The sequence below is a fragment of the Schistocerca nitens genome, chromosome 3 (assembly GCF_023898315.1).
Source record: "Schistocerca nitens isolate TAMUIC-IGC-003100 chromosome 3, iqSchNite1.1, whole genome shotgun sequence".
Lineage (NCBI taxonomy): Eukaryota > Metazoa > Arthropoda > Insecta > Orthoptera > Acrididae > Schistocerca > Schistocerca nitens.
Genome location: NC_064616.1, coordinates 772970605 through 772994157, shown reverse-complemented (window position 1 = coordinate 772994157; position 23553 = coordinate 772970605). Strand labels below are relative to the sequence as shown.

General features: G+C 38.3%; 1 protein-coding gene across 1 annotated transcript in view; it reads right to left on the bottom strand.

Annotated features, from left to right (window-relative positions):
• The window catches only part of LOC126248777 (metalloendopeptidase OMA1, mitochondrial-like), a 108735-nt gene extending 86471 nt beyond the window's left edge, over positions 1-22264 (bottom strand). Inside the window, exon 1 of the mRNA XM_049950146.1 lies at positions 22095-22264. The gene's annotated coding sequence lies outside the window, so the exon portion shown is untranslated. The remainder of the gene's footprint in view (positions 1-22094) is intronic.
• Positions 22265-23553: the final 1289 nt, after the last annotated feature.

Below are 23553 nucleotides of genomic sequence, written 5' to 3'. Positions count from 1 at the left end.
AGGGTATCCCAGGAGGAATGCTCAATATTCAGGGATGTGACAGGAACATTCATTTGAAGCCAAAGAACTTCATATGGACATATGTCTACTCTGAATGACTTTTGAGACAGAACACATTTAATGTACATTTGTTTTTAGGCTAGTGGCACACACGTATATGTCTTACCCACCCAATCCATTTGACATTTTATTCTAACCCAAAATACCTCACCGATTTCAACCTCTTTGCTTGGGATGTCTTTCTGATATTAAACTAACCCACTGAATGCACAATTGTCTATGGTCTGTTGTGAATGAAGCAGTGCGAGGGATTGAGAGTATATCAGAGAGAAGAATTGGTTAACTGTGTTTGTGCATGCACCAGCTAAAATACCACACATCTGCACTAATGAAGAAAATGCGAATATAGTTTACGTTTATGGCTTCAGCTGCTGTTGAGGAATACTGTCGGCACTTTCCGACATGTCAAATTCCAGATTTTAGAGTGTTTACCAGAGTTTTCAGCACATTGCATGAAACAGGTATTCTCTTAAGTCTCCATTTTTCTTCTGAAAGTATAGTTCAACAACCAGTGCAGAAACAGCAACACACTGTTGAAATGGCAAAGCATAGTCCTACTACCAGCACACCACGACTTTCTGCACATATCAGTATCCCAGAAAACATGTACGCCAAACATTAAATTTTAATACCCATTACACATACAGTGTGTCCACAATCTTCACACTGGTGATGATGCCACATTACTTAAATTTTGTCCATGGTTAAGTGACGGTCATCATTTGCTTCCATTAGCACTATTCACTGATGAAACCATGTTAACACGGAATGGAACCAACAACACAACTAAGTAAGCACCAATAGTCGCAGGAAAATCCACATGCTACAGTGGAAACCAATTTCCAAGTTTGTTTTTCAATCAACTTTTGGTGCAGTATGATCAGTAACATGTTGATAGGTTCATTCATTTTAGAAGATTAAATTAAGGGGCAGCATGACTTGTATTTTTTGGAATTTGTTTTTGCTGAACACCTTCAGTACATTACTTTGACCACACAAACTGCAATGCATTTCTAGCACAATAAAACCCCTTAACGTTTTACCAGACACGAGAAGGAACATCTCAACTGCATTTATCCACATTTTTGGATCTGTTGAAGTAGCACACTTAACTGGCCAGATCTTACATTATTAGATTTCTGTTTATGGGGTTGGATGAAGTCTGAGGTATACAAACAAAAGGTGAATACATCAAATGAAGTGCTTGGTTGCAACATGGACACTTCTGCCACCATCAGGGAATGTATAGAGGCACTCAGACAAGCAACACAACACATTCTCTCAAGAGAGCATATATGCATTTGAACTTGAAGGTAGGATATCTGAACATTTATTGTGAACTGAACAGCAGCTGTTATCCGAGATGTATGATAATGCTTAGAGACGAATATGTTAAAAACATGTCTTTTTCAATTGATACTTGTAAAATACACATTGCATATGAGTACATATGAAAAAAACCATTCAGAATAGGGCATATGTCCATATGAAGGTTTTTGCTTCAAGGGATCATTCGTGTGGTATCCCCGTATATTGATCATTCCTTTGTCTAATCGCTGTATATTGACCATTCCTCCTGGAACACCCTGTAGATGTAGACAATTATATTTTCATCATCCATTAATATCAGCTCCATTTTGATGAAGTATGCAACTCACAGTAAGCATGGTTTCAACAAATGGAAGAAATATTGTCATGTAGCCACTGAAGCCTTGTACTGAATATAAGAGAAGGTTCATCAATGAAAGACAAAACTTAATTTTGAAAGCAGGTTTACTACATGAACACAAAACAAAGCACAAAAAGATCTTACTGCTTTTTGAACAGTGAGTGTGATGTCAAATTTTGTATGATCATTAAAACATTCTTCTAATACTAAGTAAGTAGAATTTTAATATATGAAACTGTTAATGTCAGCAAGAATTCAGAAATGAATCTGGGACCTGCACACTGCCAGATTACAGCTCCAAGAGTTACAGAGCACTGAACAATTCACCCACTGCAGCATTATTCCCCCTCCTGGGAAACAATGGCCTGACTTTCAAATGCTTTTCAGAATCACCTACAGAATTATGGTTATGGATTCTGTCAAATACAATCGCTACAGCAATGTGATAGCATCCTAGTGTTCTAACATTTTCACACCATTATCATAACATCTATGGCAGCCCATTCATCCAGGCTTATCAGTCAGACAGTAGGTCTTCTGGAGCTTTACATCAAAAGTTCTCATTATCAGTTTGTGGCTTAGGACTGTATCAGGACACCATTCTACTTCTGTCTTCTTCAAGTCGTAAATTGACATCTAACAAGCAGTGCAGGATTTAGTATGGACCAATGGAATCCTTTAGGACTTTTCTCACAGCCCATCTTCCAACAGTGTGCAAAAAAATTCATAAGAAGTCACCTCATCAGTAACTTTTTGACTGTTATTTGGCATTATAACACTCCTGGTCATTAAAGTGTGTGTCTAAGATCTATATGTTTATCACCTGCCTTGCTTACTCAGTTCTGGTGATAATTTGTTTGATGTAACCATCTTGAATATCTTCAGGTCAAGATGAGAACATACAATCAATTGCAATTTCTGCCAAAACCTTAGAAAATGTTCCTAGTGGCTATTTGTCAGGAGGAAGTATATAATATTCATACTTCGACCCTGTTCTGTTGGATAGTGACACTAAGACAATCCTGCAGTTGGGTATACAAATGCCGGGGGCAATATTGCAAAATGAAATTACCTGTTTTTATGAAATACAACATTTTTATCACTTATGCTTTATTGCAATTTGTCTTATTACAATTTTTATTTCCAGACACAGTCACATTTATATTTTCAGATTACTAATTTTGAGTGTAACATGTGGTCATTTTCAGAGCAATGTGTCCTTTGACAGAATCAAAACTAGTAATCTAAAAATATAAATTTAATTTTACCTGAAAATAAAAATATTTTTAAGGAATCACCTCTTACACTACTTTTGACTGAAACAGTTTTATATTACATGATTACAAATGGTTCTCAGTACTTCACTTCTGTAAGAAACTTGGTGATTCATGCTGCTTGGGCAATCCATATAGCATTTGCAATATCATAACAAGTAAGATAGTTAAGCAGTACGCATGTGAAAGCATGCACAACTAGTATGTTTCATGCATAAAAATGACACTTTCCAGTGCCCTACCTCAGGGTCTATTGGTGATAAAAAGATAAGGTCAAGTGTTTTGAATAGCCCTTGGACTAGGGACCATTTGTATACCCAACTGCAGGATTGTCTTAGTGTCACTATCCAACAGAACAGGGTCGAAGTATGAATATTACATACTTCCTCCTGTTTAAGCAAATGGAGCAAATCAGTCGGTTCTTTTTGCATTTGATATGGTCTACTGTGGGCTTCATGGGACTTGTGGAGGCACCATTAGTTCACGGGCGGTCCCTCGGAAAACCCCACAAAAATATTTTTTTTCTATATTTTCACCATCATCAGTGGACCAAAACTCAGTTGAGGCTCTAAGATGACTATGCAAAGCAAATAGCTGAAATTTTTACCATATATTCCTCAGATCCCACTCTTTAATAACCTTGAAAATTTTCTTGATAGCTTTATCAGTTTCCAAGGTACAGAGGTTCAAAGTTGCACTACTTCTACATGTACAATCCACTATGAGGTAAAATCTAAATAATAGATAACTTGCTCTAATTTTAACAGTATATTTTCTAGGCATTTATCTACAAGAGCCATCTCCCTGTCTTTAAAAATCTTTATCCATTATCAAGAAATGCCCCAAAAACTTGTTTTCTGAATACAAAAACCCAGCCACAGATTCAGAGACAGCTACACACAGCAAATCACTGTAATTTTTACAATGTATTCCTGAGATTTTGATCTCTAACAACCATGAAAATTTTCTTAATATCTTTTATCTTTTTCCAAGATCAGATGTTCGAAGTTATCCAACTTGAACACGTAAAATATGCACATAAAATCCAGTGCGAGGCGAAAATGTAGTTTATAAAGTGATGTGGCAAAGAGAAATGTGCTGTAAAGTGTTCTGTTAGCATCTGGGAATCCCATGTTGTAGTAGTGAAGCACATACCAAACTTTTTTGCACATAAAATCCAATCTGAGGTGAAAAATTAGTTTTGCATTATTTCAGTTTCACATAAGTAAATTATTTCAATTTTACTGACCAATACATTTCTTTTCATATGAGTTACATGCCTTCCTGCACCAGGGTAATGAAGGGAACCAGCAGAAAATGCACACTACAATGTGAATATCTCCCTGTTTATTTAAAAGAATACCTGCAAAATGGGTTAGCAACTATCTTATTCTACCTGCTTCAGCACCTTTAAAAATTTTCTCAAAAATTTTGGTGTGCAAACATTGGTTGGTTGGTTTAAAGGCGGGAGAAGGGACCAAACTATGAGGTCATGGGGCTCTTGTTCCTAATAAAACAATGCCACAAGTGTGAGAATAAAACGGACGAAACATATAATACAAAACAGAATGAAAGGAAAAGCCACAAGAACGAAGGGAAGGCAACGAACACTAAAAGGAACAAAAGAGGAAAAGAAAACAACAGAGAGATGCTAGAAACAGAAGAGAGTAAAACATGAAAGCAGATTACAGTGGCTGTCCAACCACGAGAATAAAAAGGGAAAGCCAACCACTCTGCAACACATTAAAACCTCCACCCTAAAAGCACTAGGGTGGAGGACACAGAGGGACAAAGGACATGCGCTAAAAACTACATAGAACTATAAAACCCACTCTCACGGATAAAACTTAAAACTAAAGCTGCTGTGGAGGCATTGTCGCCCAACACCAAAGGCAGGGTGCTAGTAAAGTTAAAAGTCTGCCGCAGAGCAGCTAAAAGTGGGCAGTCCAGCAAAAGGTGGATGACTGTCATTTGGGAGACACAGCAACACTGAGGTGGGTCCTCACGACGGAGTAGGTAACCATGCCAGGTATGGCCAATGCGGAGCCGGCAGAGAACAACTGATTCCCTGCGAGAGGCCTGCATGGAAGACTTCCACACATTCATAGTCTCCTTAATGACACGCAGTTTGTTCTGCGTGCTGTTATGCCATTCCATCTCCAAAAGCTGGAAAAACCTGAGGTGTAAGACAGAACGCAGGTCAGCTTCAGAGATGCCTATCTCCAGAAGCGGTTTCCGCATCGCTTTTTTGGCCAGCCTGTCGGCAAGTTCATTGCCGAGGATTCCGACGTGTCCTAGGGTTCCCACAAACACCATGGAACGGTGGGACTGTTCCAGGGCATAGATGGACTCCTGAATGGATGCTACCAGAGGGTGGCAAGGGTAGCACTGACAGATAGCTTGTAGGTTGCTCAATGAGTCAGTACACAGGAGAAATGACTCGCCAGGGCATGAGCGGATGTACTCAAGAGCACGAGATATGGCCACCAGCTCTGCAGTGAAAATACTGCATCCAACTGGCAAGGATTGCTACTCAATATGTCCTCCATGAACATATGTGAAGCCTACGTGACCATCAGCCATTGAGCCATCGGTGTAAACCACTTCAGAGCCCCACAACACGTCAAGAATCGAGAGGAAGTGACAGCGGAGAGCGGTGGGGTTAATGGAGTCCTTAGGGCCATGCAAAAGGTCCAGACGAAGCTGTGGCTGAGGCATACACCATGGAGGCATATGTGAACGGACCGCAAGTAGAGGTGGTAAAGGGAAGGACTCCAGCTCGGAGAGAAGGGACCGCACGCGAACCGCAATTGTTAGCCCGATCTGGGCCACCGATGTGGGAGATGTACTGCCACGGGCGGGAAAAGGAGACGGTAATTTTTACACACGTCTGATCTGCAATGGAGGGACACCAGCCTCCAACAGTATGCCAGTCACTAGACTCATCCTAAAAGCTCCTGTCGTTAATCGAACTCCACAGTGGTGCACAGGGTTGAGTAAATGCAATGCTGAAGGCACTACCGAACCATAAATCACACTCCCACAGTCAATTCAGAATTGGACAAGGGCTCTGTAGAGCTGCAGCAGTGTACAGCGATCTGCATCCCAATTGGTGTTGCACAGGCAACAGAGGGCATTGAGGTGCTGCCAGCACTTTTGCTTAAGCTGATAAAGATGAGGGAGCCAAGTCAATCGAGCATCGAAAACCAGTCCTAGGAGTTGATATGTCTCCACTACAGTGAGTGGATCGTCATTAAGGTAAAGTGTAGGTTCCAGATGAACAATATGATGCCGACAGATGTGCATGACACACGACTTTGCGGCTAAAAACTGGAAGCCGTGGGCTAGAGCCCATGACTGCGCCTTGTGGATGGCTCCCTGGAGGCGCTGCTCAGCAACAACAGTACTGGAGCAGCAGTACGAAATGCAGAAGTCGTGAGACGGAGGGCCCAACAGCTGCTGCTAGACTGTTAATGGTCACTAAAAAATAGAGAGAGACTCACTACAGAGCTCTGCGGGACTCCATTCTCCTGGATATGGATGGAACTATGGGAGTCACCAACTTGGACATGGAAAGTATGGAGTGACAGGAAGTTTTGGATAAAAATCGGGAGTGGTCCCCAGAGACCCCACTCATATAATGTGGTGTCGTATGCTTTATGTAAGTCAAAAAAGATGGCAATCAGGTGTTGGTGTCTGGAAAAGGCTGTTCGGATGGCAGACACTATCGACACAAGATTATCAGTGATAGAGCGACCCTGGTGGAAGCCACCCTGACATGGAGCCAGCAAGCCATGTGACTCCAGGACCCAACCCAACTGCCGACATACCATACGTTCCAGCACCTTACAAAGAACGTTGGTGAGGCTGATGGGCCAATAGCTATCCACATCAAGCAGGTTTTCACTGGGTTTGAGTGCCGGAATGATGGTGCCCTCCCGCCATTGCGATAGAAAGATGCCATCGCACCAGATCTGGTTGAAGATGACGAGAAGATGTCGCTTGTAGTCAGATGAGAGATGTTTAATCATCTGGCTGTGGATGCGATCAGACCCAGGAGCTGTGTTGGGGCTATGTGCAAGGGCACTGAGGAGCATTTGTGTTGGTACATAACTCGCCATCTATGGTAACACCAGGGACAGCTGTTGGGACCTGGTACCCGAAAAGACATTTGATCTTTGCCCAGACTTGGGAAGGTGACATGTGGCACCAAATGGTGGAGACGTATCTCTCCAAACACTCCTTCTGTTGTTTGATAAGGTAGCAAACACGGGCACTGAGCCATTTAAAGGCTATGAGATGCTCCAGGGAAGGGTGTCGCTTATGCTGCTGTAGAGCTCGCCGACACTCCTTAATTGCTTCAGTGACTTCCGACGACCACCAAGGGACTGCCTTAAGCCTCAGGCACCCTAAGGAGTGAGGGGTCACATTTTCTGCCACAGAAACAATTGTGCTAGTCACCTGCTCAACCATCACATCAGTGTTACCGTGTGGGGGAGATTCAGTGGTGACAGCAAAGGTGAAAGTTCCCCAGTCCGCCTTGTTCAAAGCCCATCTGGGCAGGCGTCCGTGTGCCTGACTCTGGGGCAATGACAAGAAGATGGGGAAGGGGTCACTACCACACAGGTCGTCATGTGCTCTCCAGTGGATAGATGGAAGAAGTCCTGGACTGCAAATCAATGGCCGAGTAACTACTATGAGCCACACTCAAATGTGTCGCGGCCCCAATATTTAAGAGGCAGACGTCAAATTGTGACAGTAAAGTTTTGACATCTCTGCCCAGGCCAGTATGCATGGTACCACCCCACAAGGGGTTATGGGCATTCAAATCTCCCGGAAGTAGTGAAGGTTTAGGGAGTTGTTCAATCAGTGCAGCTCATACATTCAGGGGTACTGCACCATCTGGAGGAAGGTACACATTGCAAACAGTTACTTCTTGCGTCATTCTTATTCTGACAGCCACAGCTTCCAGAGGGGTTTGAAGGGGCACATGTTTACTACAGACCGAGTTTAGGACTTAAACGCAAACTCCACCTGACACTTGATTATAGCTGCAGAGTGCAGCCCTTATAGCTGCAGAGTGCAGGGGTCCGCATTGCTGGAAACCAGGTTTCCTGGAGGGAAATGCAGATAGCAGGTGTAAAGCTTAACAGTTGCCATAGCTCAGCCAGGTGGTGGAAAAAACTGCTGCAATTCCACTGGAGGATGACATCTTGAGACTGGGAAGACATGGAACATTCAATGAGGCAGTTTACGCCTCAGAGTCACCTGCTGCCACCGATCTATTGCCTGAGGGTCTGGCGAGATCTAGGTCTTCAGCAGATGCCAAAATCTCCACCCTATCCTCAACCGCAGAGCTTGTAGGTAGTGACGGTATGGGTGCCACTGCAATTTCCTTGGTCTTAGGGGTTTTCTTTTTTTATTTCTCTTGCTGCTCCTTGGGTTTCCCTGGCTGAGAGAACTTCACTGGCTCAGTCTCCAGGACTGAGGATGAGTGTGAAGCCCTACGATCAGCTGCTTTTGGGTTCTTCAGCCATTGGTGGGTGTCGTCTTTCCCACTAGAAGAAACCTGCGGAGGGAGTGACCCAAGGGGACCCCTTCCTAGCGAGAGAAGCTGAAGAAGACTTGTGCTTCTCCGGCTTATGTGCAAATGTTCAGGCTTTTTTATGCCGAGAGAGAGAGAGAGAGAGAGAGAGAGAGAGAGAGAGAGAGAGAGAGAGAGAGAGAGAGAGATAGTACCGGTGGAACATAGCTGACAGTGACAGACCAGTTCTAGAAAAGGAGTGAAGAGGACAGTGCCAGGGGGTGAGAATAAAGAGAAAGTGGAAATGGGTGAGAGCCTGTGATCATGAGAGACAGAGTATATGACTATGACAATTAGTATGAGGAAGAGAGAGATAGTGACAGTGAGAAGAGATAGCAGCAGTTGGAAGAAAGGAAGAAATGAAATATTAGCAGTAATAGACAGCAAGATGGAGATAGTGACAGTGGAAGGAGACTGGGGCTGTAACAAAGGAGACACTGACAGAGACACACACAAAGAGTTAATGACAATGAAATGGGCTGAATGAGTGAGAGAGAAATGGTAATTGTGAGTGGATGGGAATGAGTGACTTACAGCAATGGGCTAGCAGGTGTGAGAAAATTACAGCTAGGGGAGCTTATGGGAGTTTGAGGCGAATTGTATGTTTAAAAAAGTGTGACTATTTTTGCATGCCAAATTTTTGAGAAAATGTTTAAAAGGTGCTGAGGAAGGTAGAATGAGGCAGCTGGTACCCCATTTTTCAGTCAGAGTCTCTTAAATTAAGATATTTACATGTTTTGTGCTCTGATAGCAGCATTTGTCCACTAGTGCACAGTATCATGCATTCATTCCCATTTGTCAACTTGCAGAACCTCAACATTGTCTATACTGCTGTGTCAACTTATAACCAAAATATTATATGATGTATCTTCAAATAAATATGATTGGCTTAGAGAATTTTTGGATTATAAGACTTAGTATGTTATACTGGAAGAGGAAATGTTCAACAGAAATGAAAGTAACATCAGTTTCCTGCAAAGGAAGACAAGTTGCACTGCTAATGTCCTCTATGCACAGAAAAAAAATATCAGATAGGCTCAGACTGTTCCCATGAAAGGCTGTTGTCCACAGAAAAGAATCACCACTAGATGATCATACAGAAATGCAGAACATAATTTCCATGTCATGTGATTAATAGCAACCCTCCAAAATGTGGATACATGCAAGTTAATGGCCATAAGAAAATGAACCCAGTAGCATCCAATACAATATTAGTGGTAACTTCTGGACTGTCACACATTGTTTTCATATCCAGGGGCTGTACTCGGAAATGGCATTTAATAGGGGTAAATCGGTGGTAAGGTGAATGGAGAACTACTCAGATTTGTTGGGAGGGGTCTAGGAAATACCACTGTAATTCTGATGGAATTTGAAGTGCTTGTCAAGTAAGTATGCCAGTAGAGCCTACCCATCAAACAAAATTTACAGACAAGCCGCTAGAATCTTAACAGGTCAATACAGCTCATGCAAAAGTGTAATAGCAAAATCAAACAATGGAAAATCCAGGATGGAATGTAAAAATATTACAAAAATTATAGCTGAATAATAGTCTAGACTGCTTATGAATTATTATTTACTACATTACTTCATAACATGTGTTGGCTACTGTCTTTATCAGATCCAAACTAACTTCTGAAACATGGTCCGTGTAAATGTGAGGTAAAACCTATGGCCCAATAAATGGATCACAAGTCCAACTGACACTGTGCTGTGGTGTAGTATTACAGTAAAAGAGACACTCTCCTGAACCTTCTACACTAAGAATTTTATTGGATGCCCTACAACTCTGTAGTCATACATTCAGTGGCTCTTGCATGTAATTTGTGTGAGACAGTGGTCACAGTGACTTGCTGGCCCTTTTAAGAAACCCTGCTGGTAAAAGTTCATATAAAATTAGGAAGTAGCCATGGTTGACATCACCACTACATGAGGACATGAAATGAAAATATTAAATGTCAGCCCAAGTTTAAAGATTGGATGTATCCTCAGTTCTATTCAATCTTTGTGATTTAGTTCAAATCTGTAATTCATGTTACAATAAATAGACAGATCAACATTTACAGATAATAAACAAGCAATTTTAGTTATCCGAAGCAGTCATAAGCTGCTGTCAGGTGCGCATGAAAAAAATTTTATGTTCTACACAATAAAAAGCCTCAGCAAGGTTATAGAAATACCAACAAGACTTTCTCCAAGTTTCATTTTGCCAGAACTTCAGTTATGGGAGGGGGAAAAAAAAAAAAAACTTACTGTTGAGAGAAGCCTTGTGGAAGCTGAATTGAGAGATTGTTAATATATTACAGCTAACTTTCTCAAAACTTTTGTATAAAAAAATTAAAACTGCAAAAATTAGAAGCTGTGAAATGTTTGTAAACAGATATTCTGTGCTTGTTTACACTTTTACAAAAGGGCATTACAAATACGCATTGCAGACTGTCAGAAAATGCCACTGGGTTGTTAACTGGGGGCACAGATTTGTGATAGCATGTCACATGAAATGTAGCACATGAATTTAATGCTTTGTCAGAAACACCCTTATAGCTGGAATCAATACTGTTATTTCATTAATAAATGGTTTCTATGGTATTTTAGAAGGTTTTGTCGCAGAAACTGCTACCTGCCTATGCTCTCTGCAACATTACAGCTAATTCAACTTGGATCTTTTCTACAATATGATGGAATGCATTTAGCCTAGAGGCAAGACCTTCATTCTATAAGTGAAAAGAATTTTCAGCATGCAGCTATCAATTATGTTTACTTTTCATACCAGCTTCAGAGAATTACAGCTGGATTTTCTCAATCCAAATAATTTATTTAAAATATTAGGGTTTTCCAAGTACTACACTAATAGCACATCAGAGTAATGAACCATCAGTAATTAAAAAGAGTAAAACACCTTCAAGAAACTGCATATGTTGATCCCAAATAGGCACCATATACAAGAATGAAATTAAAAAGATGAGATATATGAGTGACAGATGATGTTTACCTCCGTCCCCCCACCCCCATGATTGTCAAGGGACTGAACCTCATTTACATCATCATTTTAATGTTTATTACATAATAATAGTTCACATCAGTATTGCATTTTTCCTTTTTATTATATGGTGTAGGATTGCACAGTATTAATTGTAATTTAACTTCAGTTCTTGATAATAGAAGGAAGGAATAACTAGTGTTAAACATCCCGTTGATAGTAAGGTCATCAGATATTGATCACAAGCTCTACTTGGTGAAGGATAGGGAACGAAATAGGCTGAACAGTATGTTTCACTATTATTATATGACCCTCTCACTATGTTAAATCAAGCATTATGGGCTTAATATCCAGTTCATTAAATACTGCAGAACCTAAAAACTGTCCGTGGCAGTCATGCTTTGTCCTTGAAAACAATGTTACTGTGAGGTATTGGCCAAAGCAATTATAATTACATTAGTAATTATAAATCTATACAATAAAAAAATTCTGGCATAAAATTATCATAAAAGCCACCATGTATCCATGACTGCCCAATTACTTTTGCTAAATATTAACACACTTGACAAGTGACTGGTATGGATTGGAACATACCCTTCTAGCAGTGGCTTGTTCTGGAAACAATTCCTAGACTGTGGCTAAGCTATTTATCCACAATATCCTTCCTAGAGTGCTAATCTCACAAAGAGTACAGGAGAATAATTGAGAAGTTTGGAAGGTATGAGAAGAGGTACTGCTGGGAGTAAAGCTATGAAGGTAGGTCGCAAATTGTGCTTGGGTAGCCCAGTCACTAGAGCACTTGCCCACAACAAGCAAAGAGACCAGGTTTGAGTCCTAGTCCAACACATGAGTTTGTTATGTAAGTTGGTAATTAGAGCACACTCCACTGTAATGTGAAAATTCATTCTGGAATATAATTACCTATAACACACTTGAACATTTCAGCCACAAATAACAAAAATGTCTTAAATTTGCTTTTAAATGGTTTACCATTTATTAACTACCACATAATCCAACCAAACCGTGCTATATTCTGTTGGAATTATGAACAGATGTACAAATTTTATTGGGTAAAACTTTTAGGTACTCACATTAATTGCAAAGTACCATTCACACCTGGAATAACTTACCTCTGGTATCGTATCTCATGCAGAAACAGTCATTGTGAACAATGACTATCTTCAGGTGCCTATTGTGTGCTATTCTGATCCTATATTTCATTGGAAACGTTTGTTCAAGACAATCCTTATACATTAACATTTCCATTGCATGAAAAAAAAGTCTTTGAAAAATTGTCCTTTTTTTTTACCCAGCTCTTAGCATTTATGATAGTTAAACTGAAGATTAAGTACAGAAACTCTAAGTGAATCCACGAAGACTTTACAAAGAACTCTGCAGAGTCCATGCCACTAAATTTTTTTATTATTTTATTTTATTTTTTTATTGTATTGCCAATATAAGGAAATGTATAGATTGCAACTCACAATAAAGATGACCCCTTGAGATGCAGACAGGCACAATGAAAAGACTGTCACACATTTAGCTTTTGGCCAAAGCCTTCTTCAGCAAGGCAACAGAGATACACATTCATTCACACAAGCAATCACACCTCATGCACACACACTGCTGCCAGTCCAAGCTGCCAGAGATGGTTGTTATGTGTGTATGAGGTGTGTTTGGTTTGTGTGCATGTGCATGTGCTTTCCTTTCCTGAAGAAGGCATTGGGTGAAAGCTAAATGTATAGCAGTGTTTTCATTGTGTCTGTCTGCATTCAAGATGTCACCTTTCCTTATATTGTTGATATTACAATCTGTAGTTTTCATTGCTTAAAGTTTTTTTATATGCATGATAATGACATTACCAAAACAATGTTTCTTTTACTTTCAGTAATTAATGTATTATTATGTAGGTCTACTATATTATTAAGGACCAATGACAAAGCCAATTTATGTGCAAGATAAACAATAGACAATGCATTTTATGTACAATCTTAGATTGCTTAAAGTGAATTCTAGGATGGCATAGTTGAAGAGCCTGCACAGGATTTCACCCATTGAAACAGCATAATCCCACATGATTATTATTATTATTATTATTATGTGTTGTTGTCAGTGTGGGGGCACAACAGATTGGCCTTTAGTGCCTGTGAGCAACCCCAGCATTCACCTTAAGCAACCATGGAAAACCTAAATCTTGATGTCATACATGTGTTTGAATCTTGCTTCTTCTAAATGCAGGCATATTACTCAGTTTTAATTGTGTGTATATAAAATCAATGTTTATAACTGTCCCACCCCCACACAAAACATTGTTTTATTTTATTACTTTATTTTTAAAATTATGGGCCTGTTAATTAAAATTTTTATGATTCTAACAGCACATGCCTTTAATTGTGCACATGTTTTGTCATTCTGCCTCTCATGAGAAACTGCTAGGGAAAAACGAGGTTAACAAACATAAGATTTTTTGTACATCTACATCCATATTCCACACACCACTATGAAGCGAAGTGCATGGCATAGTGTGCTTCCCATTGTATTAGTTATTAGCACTTCTTCCTGTTCCATTCACATATGGACCACGGGGAGAATGGCTGTTTAATCATCTCTATGGGCACTGTAATTAATCTAATTTTATACTTGCAACCTTAAGGGAGCATCATGAAGGGGATATAGTATATTTCTAGACTCATCATTTAAAGCTGGTTCTTGCTAGTAGGCTTTCTTGGGATGGCTTGTATCTATCTTACGGTATTTACCAGTTTAGTTACTTTTGCATCTACATGAAACTCTCCCAGATATCACACAAATCTATGCACATTCATGCTGTTCTCCTCTGCATACATTCAAAATTCTCCATAAATCCTATTTTGTAGAGGTATATTTGAGGAATATTCTAGGATAGGTCACGTAAGTGTTTTGTAAGCAATAGCCTTTGTAGATCGATTGCATTTCCCTAATGCTCTACCAATGAACCAAAATCTGCCACCTGATTTACCTATGACTGAGCCTATGTGATTGTTTCATTTCATATCCAACGAACTGTTACACCCATATATTTGTATGAGTTGACCAAGTCTAATTATGAGTCACTGATATTTTAGTCACATGATACTACTTTTTTTCCACTTTGTGAAATGTACAATTTAACATCTTCAACATTTAAAGCAAGTTGCCAATCTTTGCAATACTTTGAAATCTTATCACGATCTGACAGAATTTTTGTGCAGCTTAAAAGACAGTATTTGATTATACATGACTGCATCATGTGTGAGAAGTCCGAGGTTACTGTTAACATTATCTGCAAGGTCATTAATATACAATGCGAACAGCAAGGATTAATGCACACTTGAAGGTACTTCTACATCTGTCAATAACCCTCCATCCAAGATAACATGCTGCAGTCTCCCTGCCACGAAATCATCAATCTAGTCACAAATTACACTCAGTACCCCATATGAACATACATTCGATAATAAGCATAGGTGTGGTACTGAGTCAACTATTTGTTGGAAATCAAGAAATACTGCATCTAACTCGCTGTATCATCCATGGCTTTCAGCATGTCAAGTGAGAAAAGTGCAAGTTGGGTTTCACATGATAAGTGTTTTCGGAATCCATATTGGTTGGGATGAAGGACGACATTCTGTTCTAGATACCTCATTATGTTTTAGTTCAGAATACATGTTAAGATTTTACAACAAATGGATGTCAAGGGTACTGGGCAGTAGTTCTATGGATCATTTCGGCTAATCCTCTTACAAGATTGTGATCTGTGCTTTCTTCCAGCTTCTGGGGATGGTTTTTCGCCTGAGGACTCTACAGTAGATTATGGTTCAATGAGGGGTTAACTCTGCCACAAATTCAATATAGAACCTGATAGGAATTCCAATGGACCTGGTGTCGTGTTCAGTTTTAGCATTTTAATCTGTTTTTCAACATCACTTGACTAAATCTACTATATCACTCATATATGCAGTGGTCAAGAATTAAAGTGGAGCAATACTCCTGGATTTTCCTTTGTAAAGGAACATTTGTAAATGGAATTCAGCATTTCTGTTTTTCCTTTGCTACCCTCAGTTTCATTTCCTGTCATCCACATGGGTCTGGAACTAGTCTTGGAATGATTAATAGCCTTCACACACAACCAGTTTTACTGTGGACCTCCTCAAAGGGGTCAGGTGTCTTTGTTGCACTAGATTTAACTTATTTCCATCACGAATGGGTTTCTGAACTATTACTCTCATTATTTTTCAGAGAATGCATTTTGCAATGAGTCACAGGATATTTGTCTCCTGTCACAAACACCACTTACAAAAACTGGAACTTTTGCCAAATGACTGTTGAATGATTTATGCCTTCTCTGACGATGACAGTGCAATTGGTGAAGTTACATCTGGAGGTGAGTCTGGTTGTTGATAGAAGGATCTGATTATAAGATTATGCTCACCTTTATTAATGAATCTTGCAGAGAAAATCTCATGCTCAGTTTCATTTTCTGTCTCAGTGGATTTGAGTTTCTTGTCTACTGTGAAAAATACACTTCTATTTCCATTTCTATATCATCTCAATACACACTTCAATTTTCCTCAAAAATCTCACTGCTATCAATTTTGGGTGTTAACCACCTTTCTGTAACTAGTATTACATGAGCTCCATTGTTTTTCCAGGGAGCTTAAAACTATGACACTTTGTTCTGAACACTCCAGCAGTTTCCAGAATGAGATTTTCACTCTGCAGCGGAGTGTGCGCTGATATGAAACTTCCTGGCAGATTAAAACTGTGCGCACTGCCAGGAAAATATATATATTTAAAGATATCTGTCTGCTTGTGTCTGTATATGTGTGGATGGATATGTGTGTGTGCGCGCGCGAGTGTATACCCGTCCTTTTTCCCCCTAAGGTAAGTCTTTCCGCTCCCGGGATTGGAATGACTTCTTACCCTCTCCCTTAAAACCCACATCCTTTCGTCTTTCCCTCTCCTTCCCTCTTTCCTGATGAGGCAACAGTTTGTTGCGGAAGCTTGTATTTTGTGTGTATGTTTGTGTGTCTGTCGACCTGCCAGCACTTTCATTTGGTAAGTCACATCATCTTTGTTTTTAGATATATTTTTCCTACGTGGAATGTTTCCCTCTATTTTATATATATATATATATATATATATATATATATATATATATATATATATATATATATATATATATATATGGCAAAGGTCCCGAGTTCGAGTCTCGGTCGGGTGCACAGTTTTAATCTGCCAGGAAGTTTCACTCCAGCAGTTAATCACAAGAATTTTAATAGTATCACCTGTAGGGGGTTTTTCTTTTTTTTTATTTTATTTTTTTATCTTATAGTGACACTTCAAAGCCTCTACAGCTATCATTATCTAGACTTTTTGGAATGTCATCTAATCTAAAAAAAAAAAAAGGGTGCACCCCCAAAAAAATCAACTATCTGGAAAGCAGTCTCTGAAGGTTTAGCGGGGACCCTATTGTTCTCAACCCTGTGACACTTGTCCAGGGAGTCACAGTCTAGCTTGTCGCAGAACCTTCAAAGTCTCTGAATCAGTCTCTCCATTCCGATCAGAATCAGGCGGTCACAATGAGTTCTTGGAGCAACGCTGCAAACTGTGAGCTTCACTGAAACTCTGTGATCAAGACTGGTCTTCTCATCCTTCTCCGCCAATTGCTGGAATGATCCAAGTCTGACCTTGGAGCCCAGATAACAGGGATCATTTGTTCCAATGTGTGCCACGATCTGTAATTGGTTGCACTCTGTTCTCTGAATGGCTGTTGGAACAGGCTCTTGAATGATGCTCCCAGATATTTACACTGAGTGCTCCTGGTGTTTCTTCTCATCCCTTGCCATCATTTTCCAAAGGAGTACCATTATAGACCATACATTTGAACTGCTGGTGATTAATACACCCCAACAATTTGTATTTGCCTTTTTTTGCCACAGAACACAGTAGGTTTCCCAACAAGTGAGATGAGTCTCACTGGCTCAGTTTTTATTTCAGTGGAAGACAGCACCTCAAACTTGTTGGTTAAGGGGATAGTTGATAGTTGTAACAAAACACCTCAGGTTTTCCCTGGGCCCTGTCTCCCCTGTAAAGGGTGCCTAGCTCTAACACTGACAAAGCACTCACAGACAACTGGATAATATATATGCACCACTGCTGATCTCACAATTCAGTTGCTCGAGGGCTCTGCTGTTACTTCTTGCATGAGGTCAATGTTTAAGTTACAGAATTCCAACCTAAGACAGCAAATTCTCAGGGCTGAAATTTTATTTGCTATCAAAAGATAATATAGCACACTGCTAAAAGTTTTCTGATGTATTTGACCTCATATTTAAGTTACAAGCAACAAAATTTTGCATTTGGTTGTCACACTTTACAAAGCTTGTAATAATAATTCTGCCCCTCTTAATTACTGTGATATTCACTCACTTTCAATACTCATAACTGGCAGCAGCAGTGGTATTACAGACAAAATGGGAAACTTGTCTATTTACTATTATTAGAGTACAAAAAACAGCTTGCTCACTAATTTCTAAGAAATGTATTGGATATGGCTGAACCCACAATGTCACTTTTGATTAGTACACAAACTGAAATATACCTTCACATTCCAAATGCTACTGTGGACTAAAATTTCTGCTAAGGTCATATCTTCAAGCTGTATTTGCCCATTGTTATATTCCAATGTCTCTCCCATTGGAACTCATTTGTATGAACACTGACATATACAAAAACAAAAGTATTCATGAATATGCTAGAATCCATCAGGTTTGACCATTAATGTTATCAAACACATTGGTGATTACGAAGTCAGTCAGTTTCATGTTCTACAGATCATTTTGTACAATAAATAGCAATGTGGAAAAAGTCATTTTACATTCACATTGCAAATTAATTTGTAAATATGGCTGCATGCTGAACATTGATTTTTTGTTAAAAACAGAAAAAATAAAGATAGAAACAAAAAGAACAACATACAGATGTGAGTTAGTAATTGCTACCCACCACCTCTTACACGTTACAATAACAGAAATTTTTCTACAGAGTGGAGTTGTCATGGAGAAACTTTTCAGTTTGTTTTTAAATTTAACTTTGCTGCTGCCAGACATTTTATATCTCCAGCTAAGTATTCAAACATTTTTAGCTGCAGCATTATACAGCCCTTTTTGTGCTAAACACAACCTTAATGTCGAGTAATGAATGTCATTTTTTACCTTCTGGTATTGTGTAATTTTGTATATCACTTCCTTTTTAACTGCAATGAATTATTTACAAAAAAACTTCAGGAGGGAATAAATATGCTATGAAACAGTAGTCAGAACGCCCAACTCCTTAAACAGATGCCTACTACATGATCGTGGGTGAGCACCATATATTTCTTACAGCATGTTTTTGAGCTATGAAGACTTTCTTTCTTAAAGTTGATTTACTCTAAAACATAATTCCATATGACATTTTTGAATGAAAATATGCAAAATATGTCAACTTACTGATTTATCTCTCCCTAAGATTTGCAACGATTCTAAGTGTAAATGTGGCTGAACTAAGTTGATTTAGGAGGTAGAGAATGTTCTTTTCCAAGTTTAAATTCTCATCAATATGCACACACAAAAATTTCGAAGTTCCCACCAAATTTATTATTTCCTCACCAGGTGTTACATTTGTCATTGGAGTAGTACCCCTTTTTAAAATTCAGAGAGAGACCATTTGCATAAAATCAGTCAATGATACTTTTGAAAACATTGTTTACCATTCGTTCTGTTTCTGTACATATACCTGGATTAATTACAATACTATTGTCATCTGTAAAAAGAACTAATTCTGCTTATTGTATATTAGATGGAAGGTTGTTTTTATGAGAAACAATACTGGACTTAAGACTGAGCCTTGTAGAATCTCACAAGTGATTTCTTCCCACTTGGAATAACACAGCCCGACTGTATTGGCTGGATTACTAAGTACAACTTTCTGCATTCTTTTCGATAGATATGACATCCACTGGTTGGCTATACCCTCAAATGCCTAAAACTTCAATTTATCTACAAGAATACTGTGATTCACACAGTCAAATGTTTTAGATAGGTTGTACAAAATACCAACCAGCACTATTTTACTATTTAATGCATGTAAAATTTTGTGAGTGAACATTGTCATTAGAGAATCTCTTCTTAAATCCAAACAGTAATTTGCTGAGGATATTATTGTTCCTCAGGTGAGATACCTTCACAAAAATTTTAGAAAATGTCAGCAATGAACAACTGTACAACCACCATGGTGAAACTATAAAATCTGTAAAGCCAAATGAAGTGAATGCATTAAAGATGAAAGGTAAGAGTTAACAATAAATCAAAAACTAGGCACAGAACTCACTTTATCAAAGCTCTGTCGTCACATTCATCAAAAGACATGTAAGGAAACTTACTGCTCCTGTTACCATAGTCTATCATCCATCTCATGATTACCCTCACATGATCTATCTTCCAATATGATAGACTGCAATAATTTATGGAATGTCTTGTTGATGATACAGTCATTAGAGACAGATATCAAGCTTTTCAAATAAACCAGTCTGTATTTCATCTTAAACATTTCAGGGAAATTATACAAAATCTAGATCTCAGTGACTAGACAGGGATATGAACAGTGTCTCATCCAAATGTGAGTACAATGTCTGAAACACTGCACTATTTCATTCAGTGAGTAATCTGAAATAAAACTGGTAAGACATAACAGCAGAGTCAGATTTATGACTAAGCATACATCACGTTTCCAGTACACCTAGTTATTGGAAGTATTACATTATACTTTGTGAATACCAATATCACGAAACCAAACTCTTTTATGGTGTATTTATTTATTCATGCACACTTATGGGTTTTAAGGCAATCAATAGCATTCTTAGTAACTTAAAATATATTTTACAATGGGAGTTGACATGTTACAAAGCTTAGCTACATACAGAATAGTATCAGTCCCTGCCAATGACAGTACACATGACAAATGGAGAGAAAGGAAGATCAAAGATTCAGTGAACATTATTTCTCAATTCTGTACAATGTGGTTAATGGTTAAATGTTGAGCTGCATGCTGTTAAGTATGTAACTTCACATACATGACAGAATACAACAGTAGAAAATACAAATAGCTTAGAAAGAACATACAATTTTGATATTTTGAAATGTTAAATAAATAACATCATCTTTTGAACTATTTTCAAATTTTGATATTCAAAACTTCCAAAAATTTAGACTGTTCTAAGAAATATCTGGAGAACTGCTGGATGTAACTTCCTGCCACATTGTTTCAGGGTAGAATCTTCTGGTCATCTTCTGGTACATAATCACTCAATATCAAGTTTGGACATAGGTTGAAAATAACATTCCTCCAAAGCCCCCCTCCCCGTCCGTATAGTCAGCTGATTATCTTCAAACCAAGTATTATGTAACTTAATAAACACTTTGTTCCGTGGTTTTAGTATGCTACACTTTTGCCAAAAATAAAAACATTGTCTGGATTGAGTCATGTAAACCATTAAGGTGCCTGTATTGTAGGGCATGTCATTTAAAACGATTATTAGTAGCACTGGTCCATGCAATAATCCTTGTGGAACATCTCATGAGAGATTCCAGACCTATGCCTTCTGGTTACAGTGCTTTCTGTTGCTGAAATTAGTTTTAATGAGGGCAAGTTAAAAATGTAAAGCTGTTGTGACACCCATATGTCAGTTTAAACACCACAGTGCTTTGCTAGGTAACATCCTATTGGAGGTGGTATGCTGTTGCCTTCGTCCTACAACTGAGACTACTTAGCCAGACACTTATGGTGAGTGGGAGTGGAAGTTACAGATAAACATTCTAGATTGACTGGGGACCGAAAACACGAGCTTTAGATCAGTAGTCTGGTACGTTAAGACTGAGTCACATAGGAGTAATTCTATTTTACTCGGCTTAACACTGGCATGGTTGTTGATAACCAACGGGCTAAGTGGAACGAGAAGTAGAAGTAGTGGTAGTAATGTCATTTGAAAATGTTTCATAACTTCTACCTGTACCTAATACTGTCTTAACGATCCTCATTGCACACATGTATTTATTATCGTAATTTTCGATGCAGTCATTTATCCTACATTTGATCGTCATGTACCATGTATTTAGTCTTTTCAGGTTAATGAGGGTGCTTTATCTATACTATCAATATTTACCGTATCACGACAAGTTACTATAAACAACCCTAGTTTTTGGAGATAAGTTACTACCAACTAACGTAAAATTTCGTGGCAAAGTTTCCCAACTGTTGTTTTCAGTATCAGTTCCAGCAGCTTATTTGTCAATAATTTTACAAATATTTGGACACGATGAATTACAAATGCCTCAGAGAATGTTGATAAACTCATCGATTCCACGACCAGGCGATAGAAATATTCTTTACTTGGCTATTTTCCCTAATTTACACGTCAAAGAAATAGATCGACTGGAAAATTAATTAAACTTTTATTATCCAACAACTTACATTTAGGACTTCCACCTATTACTACAGGGAGGAGTGACCAAATGGTAAATCAGATTCAATTCTACATCGTAAACTTCGGTCGCCACAAAATTTCACAAAACATCATTTATTGATGTTCACTAGCAGAAAACATATTAAGACTTGCTTTCGCTCAAAGTCATTCGCTCACAGAGATATTCACTGGACAGAGTATTCCTCAGAATACGTAATAGTGTAAGTAATCAATACCGCATTGACAAGCAGCTTAAATATCATCAGTGTTTGCTTGGAAAAAATTATTTTTGTATTTAGACAACTGAAGTCAAAAAATTTAAGTAGATAACGAATATTAATTAAGACTGTCTTAACAGCAGAACTACCAAACCTCAAATATTCTCAAACTGATTAATTTAAAATCCTACTTTCGTAATGTGTAAATATCGAAATATTTTCCTAATGAACTAATAGAATACTGTATAAAAGTTTTATATAATATTGATAATTTTAAGTTATCCAGGAGGTCCGGCATTCTTATTGATTCTTCAGTACATTACAAAGAAAGACAAAATTTTAAACATTGGACTAAACTTTGTTTTGGAGTTGTTCTGTAGAGTTGACTGGTCTGAATACTGTGTTTATAACAATCTGTAGAATTCCTGGATACACTGTAACATAGGTGTTCGTATTTAAAGTCCAATGTCTCTTGGAAAAATTCAGAAACGTGGTAATAAACTTAAAATAAAATGTATTAGTTGAAACCAGTGTATCATCGAAATTCCGTGACTTCACTTAAAAATCTGGTTTCCAGTTAAATTTTTCTGAAGGCACTAGAAAAACCAGCAGTGCATTGGTATTATTATCTACAAATGTGACAACACAAATAAGTACTGCTCAAACCATGTATTTCAAATCATTCATTTCTGGTATTGAGTCCCCAAAATCAAATAAATTATAGACTCCAGAAATGCATAAAAAAGGAATTTCAGCAAAAGTAACATGGATATTCCTAACAGTAAAGTAAGTGTTGTAAGGTGACCTGTAGACCACTATAGGTCAAGCATCAGAAACTATGACAAGTTCCTAAACTGTTTCTTAACTGTATTCAATTAATCTTTTCCTACCAGAACTTGGCAAAAGAATGTAAGCAGCAAACTTAAGTGGATTACACCAGAAATAAAAATCTCTACTATCAAAAGGAAATAGCTTCACAATGAACTAAAATCAAACAGAAATCCTCATTTTAATATCTACATTAAATGCTAAAATCTGTGTTCAGGAAAGCCGTGTGGTCAGTTGTTCAGTCAGAATTTGGAGCCAAAGTCAAACGTCAAGCAATTTAGAAAACTGGATCTGATTATACTAAACCCTGTTCCAGTGTCCAGTTATGTAAACGAATTATTGTTCTTAAATGTATCAAGATCAGATTCAGAATGGAAGCCTATTAAGACAAAGTAAATTTAATAATTTTGGAAAACAATCA